Source organism: Staurois parvus, unplaced genomic scaffold, assembly GCF_062004578.1.
Source record: "Staurois parvus isolate SC_StPar_1 unplaced genomic scaffold, SC_StPar_1.0 ptg000525l, whole genome shotgun sequence".
Classification (NCBI taxonomy): Eukaryota; Metazoa; Chordata; class Amphibia; order Anura; family Ranidae; genus Staurois; species Staurois parvus.
Genome location: NW_028318321.1, coordinates 1,044,748 through 1,055,186, shown reverse-complemented (window position 1 = coordinate 1,055,186; position 10,439 = coordinate 1,044,748). Strand labels below are relative to the sequence as shown.

Genomic DNA, 10,439 nt, shown 5'->3' with positions numbered 1-10,439 from the left:
CCACACATCCCATGTACATAGAGCCTTAGTAGGAAGGAAATAACACTGAATAGATATTCTCTGATTTCCATCACCTCTACCCAGCAGTACCAGCAATGCTGGCCATGGGTCTGCCAGAGGAAGATTGGAGCCCAGGAAACTTAACAGGGTATGTAAATTTGGGAAGTGGGGGGAGGCAGTGTTGCTGGGGTGTGTGGAAGCTTTACAGCACCCCTCAAGACTGGCTGCACAAACATAAGTCAGTGTGAGGTTGCAATTTATGACAACAAAGCAGTTGTAGCAACTAGATTTCATTTATTGTAGCTAAACTAGCTTATTTATTTTAATTATTCTAATAGCGCTGATATATCCAGCAGTGCTCTACTGAGTACAATGAACCTGAATCCTGAACCTCCCTCAAAAGTGCTTACTATTTAATGTCCCTACCAAACTTATACAGTAAAAAGTCAGCCCTGTAGTATCCCCTTATCTCTACATTTCCCAATGCTGGTTTATGTCCAATCAGTAAGGTGTGGGAACCATAACCACAAAGACAGTGATTGACAGGGAACTTTGGAGGCTTGGTATGTTCGCACAAAATGAACACAGGTGATATGCAAGACTTGTGCTTTTTCATTTTTTGAAACTGAGTTTTCTTCCCCCCAAACAGCATTTTTAGCATTGTTTAGTAATAAAACCTGTTATTCCTGTAGACTTTAAAGGTGTGACAGCTCAATATCCACACGTCTTTTTTCTCTACACTATATATTACAATGGAGTAAAAAAAATATTCTAATCTAAATTTGCATGGAAAAAAATATTCACCTCTCTACAGTTTATTAATATTCATGAGTGCGAGAGACAGAAGATCAGATTACCAATGTCTCTTCTCATTCGGATTTTCCAACACTAAGGTATGTTGAATTGATTTTGTTAATCTTATAAATAGAAATAACTTTAATATTCATACACAGAATACTTTCTGATCATTTAGGGGTTTATTTACTAAAGCTGGAAAGTGCAAAATCAGGCTAATTTCTGTATAGAAACCAATCAGCTTCTAAGCTCAGCTTGTTCAATTAAGCTTTGGCAATAAAACCTGGAAGCGGATTGGTTTCTATGCAGAAGTGAGCCTGATTTTGCACGCTCCAGCTTTAGTAAATAAACCCATACAGTACTGGAAGAAGCCGTGCAATAGCAAATTGACAAGACAAGTGTATTATACTTCACCAACCAGACTCACCAGTCTACAGCATTCGGAACAATGAATGAGTAGGTTATTGCACTCTGTATGCTGCTTGATCATTTTAAATAAACACAGATGTGTTTACTGTGAAGATTACAGCAACTGTTTATATTAGTCATGTGTCAACTAAATTTGATAGGGAATATTTATGTAAATGGAGCCAGATCCTTACCTCTTCTATAGAAGTGCTGTGTGGGAGAAATTGCGGTGCTGGTGCATCAGATCAGTATTGGGGCAAATCTTGCAACCTGTTTCAGCACCAGCATATATCTTGCTGTCCTTTGTTTTTAGATAGATATCTGCCCATCTATAAGACAACCTAAGACTTTGATCATTTTGGAAGTTCTTCCATGTTTTTAAAGGAATTTTATCAGTTTAAAATGTATCTGAAGTCAATGAAAAGCACCACTTGTACTGTATATACTTGCAAGCACCTTAAGATGCCTGTGAGGCAGATTTAAATTTCCTACTAAGAGTCTCTGGAGCTGCAAATCACAGGGAGTTGTGGTATGCCAATTTTAACCAGCCTCCTGGGTTGAGAGCTAATTGCCGATTATTGGATGTTAGGTGCCTATTGATTGAGGATTGTTATTTACAGACCTTACCCACAACCATTTTTAGGCTGCTGTGACCAAATGGGCATGCTCTGGATATACGCATTGTGCATGAGGTTTGCTTTTATACTCAAGACAGTAATAAGGGGCTCAGGACAATAATGGAAGGGACTGAGGACAGTAATGAGGGACTCAGGACAGTTAAGGTGGAGCTCAGGACAGTTAAGGGGGTGTTCAGGACAGCAATGGTGGGACTCAGGACCGTTAAAAGAGGGGGTTCAAGACAGCAATGGAGGGACTGAGGACAGTAATGGAGAGACTAAAAACAGTTAAGGGTGAGGGCTTAGGACGGTAATTGGGGGGGGGGGGCACTGAAGATAGTAATGGGGGCTTAGGACAGTTAAGGAGAGGCTCAGGACAGTAATGGGAGGTACTGAGAACAATAATGGGGGGGACCCATGGCAGTAATGGGAGGGCCTAGGACAGTAATGAGGGACTGAGGACAGTAATGGGGGGGCTCAGGACAGTAATGAGGGGCTGGGGACATTAATGGGGTCACTGAAGACAGTAAAGGAAGGGCTGAAGACATTAATGGGGTCACTGAGGACTGTAAGGGGGAGGAACTGAGGACAGTAATATGAGGGGGGCTCAGGACAGTAATGGGGGGGGTTAAGAACAGTAATGTGGGGGGGGGCTGACGTCAGTAATGTGAAGGGGGGATTTTGATGTGAAGGGAAGTGACTGTGATGTGAAGAGGGGACTGAGGATGCTGATGTAAGAACAGGAATGTGATATGAGGCTTAAATCAGATCTGTGCATGCACATTCATTTTAATGGGCTGCCCTACTCATGAGAAATGCAGTAATAGAAGTCCAAACCCTTTTTTTTTTAAATCACACCACATCAAGCTGCCTGGTGCTGCAGCACCATGTTGTTTGGTGCGCGTGAAGATGTGCTGTAGGTGGAAATGTGTGGGGTTCCATTAAGAATTAATGGCACCCCTACGCATTGACTAAAACTAAAATGCAGCACATTTCTCTGTGGGTCAAGAATGCATGCGATTTGGCACATATTCCCCAACCACAGAGTTGTGAACCTAGCCTAAGAAGAGAGAGGGGCTGTGATGTGAAGGATCTGACTCATAGCACAAACATGCGAGTCAGACCTCTACTGGAAGAAATGTTTACTGACTGGACATTTAATTCAATACCCCTGTTAAAGAATAAAGTGTGTGCATTAAATCTGTAGAGATGCTATTTTTTAAAACACAGCAACAATGATTACAATAGTATTTGTTTAATATATTTTTTTCCATTTATTGCATAGAAAAGAACATTATTTTTGTAAGAGAAAAGAAAGTTTTTCTTGTCCAAAAAGCCCAATATATGTGTTATTTTAAGTAAAGACAGAGTTATTGCTAAACAATTAGGCCTACAACAGAAATTAAAAAAATAATCTGGTTCATAAGAGGTATAGAGGTGCGAGAGCTAAAGTGGTTAAAGACAAAATAACAAAACCAGCTTTTGTTGCGCTATTTACCTTAAGGCTGGGTTCACACTGTTGTAGTGCGGAATTTGCAGCATTTTCTGTGCGAATTTCACACCGCATCAGAATCGCACCCGTTCATGCGTGCCGATGCGGTTGTGTATATTAGCAACACCCCAAAATCAGTCCACAAAATGTGGTGCGATGTGCAGAATCGGATTGCATAGGTGTGAATACCCATGCAATCCGATTCTAGTGCGGACCCAAAAAAGGGTCCTGTACCTGTTCGGTGCGTGTGCAGTGTGACTTGAGTCATACATAATGTATGGCTCCAATTGCACCGCACACAAATTGCATGTGATTTGCACAGGAATGCAGTGCTGTTCCTGTGCGAATCACAAATCACATGTGATGTACTGCACCGCATTAGTGTGAACCTAGCCTCAATCCATAGATGTTGCTGCAGTACTTTTTTCTACCACTTGATGTCCTCAGTGGTAGAAAAAAGATGGTCTCCTTCACTCCACTTCCTCTCAACCCCAGATCATCCTGTCCCCCTCCCTTCCTAGCCTGTGAGTGGACAGTGAAAGGAGAAGCAAGATGAACTCATCTCTCTGTCACTCTGACTTCTCTTCCTATTAGCATGCTTCTCATCAGCACATGAGCTGATCTAGATCCTTGAACTGCTTCTTCCTCTCGTTTTCTATGCCCTGCTGCACCTGGACTGCAAAAGGCTGATACCAGCTCATTTTTCTGTACTTACACTTGCTTGCATTTTAGAAAGATACATTTAATGATGTATTAATGTGTGTCCTTTTTATCATTTGTAGAGTTCAGCTTTAACTTTTAACAACAGACATCCACAAAACTGGTAACCAAACATTTTTCTTCTTAAGCATATCGACTAATGCAGTAAAACAGAAATTGTGTTAACATTATGCAGCATAATTGCTTTCATTTGTAATTGCTATGCCTATAGAATTTTGTTCTAGTGAGCACCATTATTTTGTAAGCATTAATGGCAAAGCCTTATAATAGCTGTAATTAATCACAAACAAAATAAAAGTCATAACACTGCATTTATTCATGTAGGGTGGTACATTTTCATAAGACAAGGAAAACTCTAACTGTTCTGTCCTCCTTATGTGTGAAGGTACATAGCTTGACAGACAGCTAAACCTTTCTCGGCAATGAGTTGACAAAGAAGCAACATCCAACTTTGTCTTTATTGCAAAGATATAAGAGGTGAAACTGAGGAACAGAAAATAAGGCGCTTAGTAACACTGTCTGCCATGTGACAAAGCATATTATACATTACAGTAAGGCAATGCACATATAAACACATGTAAGACATGTAGGTTACATAAAACACAGATGCATAAGATATAGACATGTGTGTAGACGTACTGACGATGCTATTGTGAACCTGAATGTGAGGGCTGGATCCTACCAGCATACCACAGGAATGGAGTCTGTGATGAGGAAATGGCTGCTATGAGCATGGCTGATGATGTAATCAGAGTTCATAGGCTACAAGCTATGGAAGCTGAAATGGGTCAAACTTCTACTGTGAAAAGATGCAGTGTATACAAACAGCCACTAGATGGAGCAGTTACACAATGAACAGAGAATTACAAACTGATAAAACATACTAATAATGCCTAATTAACAAAGAACAAATTGCTAAAGGCATGACACTCCCCGTCTGGTATCTAAAGGATACCACATTAAATCACCCCTGGAGAGAGCAACAAAACCAGTTCAGTAACGGGTCTGAGAAAGAGTTTGGGCTCCTGTTGTCTGCAGACCTTGACCTCCACTTTTCTGACTTTCCCATCTTCACTTGGGAACACCTTGGTTATCAGTCCCAAAGGCCAGTCATTTCTTCTTGACTGAGAGTCTTTGACAAGAACAACATTACCAACCTCCATATTGGGTTTGCTGGTTTGCCATTTATTCCGGACTTGTAGAGTAGAGATGTATTGTTTTCTCCATTTATCCCAGAAGGTATCTGCTAGAGTCTGCACTCGTCTCCACTGACACTTGTACAAGTCTTTAGCACTAAATTCTCCAGGAGGAGCCGATGCTGTACCGACTTTTTGGGTGAGAAGAGTGGAAGGGGTGAGCAAGAAGGGATCTTCTGGATCACTGGATATTGAAGTCAAAGGTCTGGCGTTCATGATCGCCACTACTTCGGCCATGAAGGTTGAGAGGGTTTCATGGGTGAGGCTCGAAGTTCCCAGCTGTAGAAAGACAGAATCAAGGATCCGGCGAGCTATGCCAATCATACGCTCCCAAGAGCCTCCCATGTGAGACGCATGTGGGGGGTTGAATGTCCATTTACAGTCTTGGGCGGCAAGATATCTCTCTACATGGTCACTGTCAATGTTTGAGGGGATATGCAGTTCTTTGCAGGCCCCAACGAAGTTGGTACCTCTATCAGAGCGGATTAGTTTAACTGGGCCTCTGATGGAGATGAAACGTCTGAGAGCATTTATAAAGCTGGATGTGTCTAAAGACTCGATAACTTCTATATGCACAGCCCTGATACTCATGCATGTAAATATAACTGCCCAGCGTTTGCTGTTTGCCTGGCCTCCTCTAGTGTGCCGTGTGGTGACAGACCAGGGACCAAACACGTCAAGACCAACATTAGTAAAGAGAGGTTCTATACTGAGTCGGTCCGCAGGGAGGTTAGCCATCTTCTGTGACTGAAACATACCACGTAGTTTTTTGCAAGTGACACATTTGAAAATAAGACAACTCACAAGTCTTTTCGCTCCCACTACCCAAAATCCAGCTGTACGTAAAGCTCCTTCAGTGAACAAACGTCCCTGATGTTTAGTCTTCTCATGGTAGTGTTGCACAAGTAAAGATGCAATGTGGTTGCTTGGAATTATTATGGGATTACATTCTTTACTCTCGAACTTTGCATTTGAAATACGTCCCCCAACTCTCAACAGTCCATTAGCATCTATGAAGGGGTCAAGCCTCTTGAGGGAACTGTCTTTAGGAACACTCTTTTGATTTTGGATGAGTTCAAATTCTTGAGTATAAACCTCTTGTTGGATACAACGGATGATAACGTCTCTGGCCTGTGTGAGCTCATCCACTGTATGGGCCTTGTGACAGTAATGCCAACCTTTGCAGTGATCTGATCCTGTAGGTGTGGCTCTAAAGGATCTGGCTATGTGGATCAAGCCGGCTATAGCTCTGTTCAGTGATTTCCACGTAGAAAACTTGTTGAATCGTTTGGATCCAAGCTCTTTGTGAGAAACTCTTGTGGTGAGTACAGAAATATGAGGACGAATCTCTGCATCAGCATTTGGTTCTAATAGCTGAAATGAGTATTTCTCCAGGGTGTCAAGTACAGGTTTGTAGAGGAATGGTGGCCCTGTGAACCACGTAGTATCTTTAAGGTGAGCTGCTGGAACAGCTCTTGTAGCATGGTCTGCTGGGTTGAGGTCAGTTGGTACATAGCACCACTGGGTAGGCTGTGTTGACCTCCTAATTCTTTGAACTCTGTTATGAACATAGACATAGAATCTCCTAGTCTCATTGTAAATGTAGCCCAATACTACTTTGCTGTCTGTATGAAACATTGTACTGACAAGTTTTATATCTATTTCTGACACAATGAGATCTGCCAGCTCTACTGCCAGAACAGCGGCACAAAGTTCCAGTCTTGGTATGGTAATCTCAGGGCTTGGTGCCAGTTTTGCCTTGCCCATTACAAAGCCAATTTGGACTTGACCTTTAATGTTTATAGTTTTAAGGTAAGCGACTGCAGCGATTGCTTTTACCGAAGCATCACAAAATATGCACAGCTGCCTAGACTGAACTTCTGCAGGGGAGAAGTGGGCATATGGCCTATAGATATGTAAGTTAGATAATGCCTGTAGAGAGTTTCTCCATGCTATCCATAGTGCTTCTTTCTCTGAGGGAAGTGGCGAATCCCAATCACACGTATCTGTGGTTAACTCTCTGAGCAGAGTCTTACCTTGGATGATCTGCTCAGAGAGCAGATCATCTGCTGCAAATCCAAGTGGATCATATAGACTGTTAATGGTAGATAACACTCCACGTCGTGTGAAAGGCTTTTGCTCTTGGTCGACCTGAAAGGTAAAGGTGTCAGATTTGAGGTCCCAGCTGAGCCCTAGGCTGCGCTGCATGGGTATCGGGTCTGTCGCTAAGTCTAGATCTTTCAAATCACTGGCATGATCTTGAGTAGAGAAGGCTTCCATAACAACTTTGCTGTTTGAAGCTATCTTATGAAGTCTGAGGTTTGAACAGGAAAGCATACTCTGGGTCCTTTTGAGTAGACTGATTGCAGCCTCTGGTGAGGGAAGCGACTTTAAGCCATCATCTACATAGAAGTCTCTTTCAACAAACTTCTTAACGTCTTTCCCATAGTCTTTTTCACCTTCTTGAGCAGAGAGTCTGAGTCCATAAATAGCGACAGCTGGAGATGGGCTGTTGCCAAAAACATGGACCTTCATGCGATATTCTATGATGTCTTGAGTAGGGTCATTGTCCTTGAACCAAAGAAATCTCAAGAAGTTCCTGTGCTCTTCTTTTACTAGGAAACAATAGAACATTTGTTGTATGTCGGCAACTATAGCGATGGGTTCTTTACGGAATCTGATGAGGACACCGAGAAGTGTGTTATTGAGGTCTGGTCCTGTCAAAAGGACATCATTGAGAGAGACTCCCTCATACTGTGAACTGGAGTCAAATACCACTCGGATTCGTCCTGGCTTCTTAGGGTGGTAAACGCAGAAGATTGGTAGATACCAGCATTCTTCTTTTTCTTTTAGGGGTGGAGCTACTTCTGCATGATTGTTCTCAAACATCTTTTTCATGAATAAGAAGAAATGTTCCATCATCTCTGGTCTTTTCTGAAAGTTGCGTCTAAGTGAACAGAAGCGTTTTAAGGCCTGATACCTGTTGTTGGGAAGATGACGTCTCTGTGTTTTGAAAGGTAGTGGTGCAACCCAGGTGTTTGTTTTATCCTTGAAGAATCCTTGTTCCATTATGCCCAAGAAGGCCTCATCTTCAATAGAGGGAGCTATCTTGTGGTCTTCCTTTGTCCTCTGGAACACCGTGCACCCCAAGTGATCTTGGTCTTCACTGCAAGAGTGGTTCTCGGTTTCTGTAAAGTCAGGATATAGCACACTTGCCGGCTTCTCTCTTAGAAGGAATCTGTTAGGACAAGGCTGAAAGAGGGATGGACGTCCATTCTCCAAGGTATTTGTGTAAAGAGAATTCACTGTGGTTGGCTTGTGAACATTTCCTAGGCAAACATCACCTATGAAGACCCACCCCAGGTCAAGCTTCTGAGCATATGGAGAACTATGAGGACCATTTATTTGTTTTCTTACCTTGTGGACTCTTATGATATCTCTCCCAAGGAGAAGTACTATTTGGGCCTTTGGGTCGAGTGCAGGTATGAGATGCGCTATGGTCTTTAAATGTTCATGATGTAATGCTGCCTCAGGTGTAGGAATCTCTTCTCTATTGTTTGGGATCTGATTGCATTCAATCAAGGTAGGTAGTTGCAGGGATGCTTCACTATTTATGGATTCGACTTGGAAACCAGTAGCTCTTCTGCCTTTTTCTTCACTCACACCAGCGCAGGTTTTAAGTGAATATGAAGAGCAGTGTCCTTTAATACTGAAGATATCAAAGAAGGCTGAGTTTGCAAGAGATCTATTGCTTTGGTCATCAAGGATGGCATACAACCTTACCGCTTTCTCTTTATGACCGATGGGGTAAACTGTAACAAGACAAATCTTGGAGCAAGATTTGTTACTAAGACCTTCTCCACAGACTTGGGTGCACTGGGGTGTCACTTCAGGAGGTACTGTGTCTCCCTCCTCCCCGCCGTGCTCTACAGCCTGGTCTGGGGGTGTGAGAGTCCATGGGGCTGGCCCAGGGTGTAAAGCTGTATTGTGCACTTCACTGTTGCATTCCGAGCATTTGATGTTCGCTGTGCAGTCCTTTGCAAGATGAGAGGTTGAGGCACAACACCTGTAGCAAATGTGGTTTTCCTTGAGGAAAGTTCTGCGATCCCTGAGAAGTTTTCCTCTAAATCCTCTGCATTTCAACAATGAGTGTGGTTTCTTATGTAGAGGACATTCTCTGCATGGGTCCTTTGTGGAGATCGTCTCAGACTCTGTAGTACTGTAGGTTTTGTTTGAGGAGTCTTTAAGAGACACACTGGTTTTGTGTACTGCAACCGGTGTACCTTTCATGTTACGAAGTGAGATAGGTTTACCTGATTTGGGGTAAGCGGTGTCAAACATCGAGAAGTTAAAGCTGGGATCATTCCTAGTTTTTGCTTGTTGGTGCACGAAGTCCATAAAGAAAGAGAATGGAGGGAACGAGACATCGTACTGTTGCTTGTACCTGGAGCCTTGAGCAATCCACTTCTCTTGCAGGTTGTACGGTAATTTTTGTACTATGGGGTTTACACCACGTGCAGTATCTAAGAATGCCAGACCTTGTAAGTCTCCTTCAGTTTTGGCAACTTGTAGCTCTGTTAACAGATCACTCAGTTCTCTTAGCTTCTGGGAATCTTTGTTTTGGATCTTAGGGAAATCCTCAATTCTTTTGAAAAGTGCGTTCTCTATCACTTCTGGTGAGCCGTAACACTCCTCAAGTCTCTCCCATATCATGTTTAACCCTCTGATTGGGTAGTTAATATTAATGTCTCTAATCCGCCTTGCATGCTCTGTCGACTCATTTCCTAGCCACTTGACAAGAAGATCTATTTCTTCACATGCAGACAGATCCAGATCTCTGATATTATTCCTGAATGATGATCGCCATGACCTATAGCTTTCAGGTCTGTCATTAAACTTGGAGAGTCCCTTGGTTATTAACTCACGTCGGGCAAAGAATTTTAGAAAATCTGACATACCCGTATCTCTGTTTGACAGATTGTTGCTGTAATAGGCACCATCTACTTGTTCTTCCTTAAAGGGTTTGACCATACTGCGATCATTTGTGGGTTTGAATGCAGGTTGCATTGAGGGTTGATGTTCTATGGAACCGTCGACTTGTTCCATGCAGGGTCTTTGGTTAACTGAGGTCGCTTGTTGTATGACTGGAGTCTGTTGGAGCTCCTTAGCAGGGGTTGATGTCGCTCTTGGACCTGGATTTAGGCCGTCTTC

General features: G+C 42.6%; 1 protein-coding gene across 1 annotated transcript in view; it reads left to right on the top strand.

The window, feature by feature from the left end:
* Positions 1 to 815: 815 nt before the first annotated feature.
* LOC149451683 (calcium homeostasis modulator protein 3-like) overlaps positions 816 to 10,439 on the top strand; it is a 34,993-nt gene continuing 25,369 nt past the window's right edge. Inside the window, exons 1-2 of the mRNA XM_089690255.1 lie at positions 816 to 893; positions 4,095 to 4,135. The gene's annotated coding sequence lies outside the window, so the exon portion shown is untranslated. The remainder of the gene's footprint in view (positions 894 to 4,094; positions 4,136 to 10,439) is intronic.